This window comes from Eurypyga helias, unplaced genomic scaffold, assembly GCF_000690775.1.
Source record: "Eurypyga helias isolate BGI_N326 unplaced genomic scaffold, ASM69077v1 scaffold28214, whole genome shotgun sequence".
NCBI classification, from domain to species: domain Eukaryota; kingdom Metazoa; phylum Chordata; class Aves; order Eurypygiformes; family Eurypygidae; genus Eurypyga; species Eurypyga helias.
The window spans coordinates 1-428 of NW_010248576.1; positions in this window are offsets into that span (position 1 = coordinate 1).

Consider the following 428-nt stretch of genomic DNA (forward strand, 5'->3'; position numbering starts at 1 on the left):
GGTCCGGGTCTGTATCCGTGTCCTGGTCCGGGTCCATGTCCATGTGCATGTCCGGGTCCAGGTCCGCGTCCGCGTCAGGCTGAGGGTCCGGCTCTGGGTCCAAGCGGTTGCTGCTCTCCTCGGCACTGGGGCTGCACAGAGACACGGAGCAATGCCTGAGCCCCAGGGATGCGCTTACATTCCCCTGGGAATCACACCCACCTCCCCTGAGGGCATCACCTCAGCCCCGGGAATCAGTTCATATCCCCCCCGGAATCACCCCGCAGCCCCCAGGGGCATCACCTCAGCCCCAGGAACCACCTCAGCCCTCCTGGGGGAACACCAGGACTCCACCCCGCACCCCCCATCCCACGCAGGGATCCCCCAGCTGGGAGGCCCCCACTCACCCCTCCACGTCGGGGGGCCGCCAGCCCCGCACCCGCCGCCAA